This window comes from Limulus polyphemus, unplaced genomic scaffold, assembly GCF_000517525.1.
Source record: "Limulus polyphemus unplaced genomic scaffold, Limulus_polyphemus-2.1.2 Scaffold148, whole genome shotgun sequence".
Lineage (NCBI taxonomy): Eukaryota > Metazoa > Arthropoda > Merostomata > Xiphosura > Limulidae > Limulus > Limulus polyphemus.
This window is the reverse complement of record NW_013665758.1, coordinates 489,968-491,284: the sequence shown is the minus strand read 5'-3', so window position 1 is coordinate 491,284 and position 1,317 is coordinate 489,968.

The following is a 1,317-nucleotide window of genomic DNA, read 5'->3' as shown; positions in this document are numbered from 1 at the left end:
TTCTAAAAGATAGTCAGATAGAATATCAATATTTGTTAATACTAGTATTAGTAGGAAGAGTGAGATCGTGTTGAAATATAGTCAGGTAGAATATCAATACTTGTTAATACTGTACTGTAGGAAGAGTGAGATCGTGTTGAAATATAGTCAGGTAGAATATCAATACTTGATAATACTGTATTGTAGGAAGAGTGAGATCGTGTTGAAATATGGTCAGGTAGAATATCAATATTTGTTAATACTGTATTGTAGGAAGAGTGAGATCGTGTTGAAATATAGTCAGGTAGAATATCAATACTTGATAATACTGTATTGTAGGAAGAGTGAGATCGTGTTGAAATATGGTCAGGTAGAATATCAATATTTGTTAATACTGTATTGTAGGAAGAGTGAGATCGTGTTGAAATATGGTCAGGTAGAATATCAATATTTGTTAATACTGTATTGTAGGAAGAGTGAGATCGTGTTGAAATATAGTCAGGTAGAAGATCAATATCATGTGTTGATATGATTCTTTATGGAATGTTTTGAAGTTTAGGGCCGAGAATATTTCGCAATGTTATTATAACAAACGTTTAAAGAGAGTAAACGAACTACTTTAAAAGGTTAATGTCGTCTAGAAGAACAATAATCATAGTCGCAGTGAATTCCGATGACAACAATAAAAACGTATGTCAACAGGTATAAGATGGAATAGAAGTTTCATACAGTAGTTTTAAAGCACAGTAATTTGATAAACCTTGATGAACATTAGTTCTTAGTTACAGTGATGTGACAAACGTTGATAAACAGTAGTTTCCAATGACAGTAATGTAATAAACGTTGATAAACAGTAGTTTCTAATGACAGTAATGTGATAAACGTTGATAAATAGTAGTTTTCTATGACAGCAATATGATAAACATTGATAAACAGTAATTTCCAATGACAGTAATGTGATCAACGTTGATAAACAGTAGTTTTCTATGACAGCAATATGATAAACGTTGATAAACAGTAGTTTCCAATGACAGCAATATGATAAACATTGATAAACAGTAATTTCCAATGACAGTAATGTGATCAACGTTGATAAACAGTAGTTTCCAATGACAGTAATGTGATAAACGTTGATAAACAATAGTTTCCAATGACAGTAATGTGATCAACGTTGATAAACAGTAGTTTCCAATGACAGTATCACTTAATTTTGAGAGATAGCAATAGAAAGAGTATTAAAAGGAAAACGAGGACAGTAAAATGATTTAAACTGACGAATACAGTATTGGACGAAAACGATGAATATCAGAAAGATAACAACCGTTTTCATTTCTATCT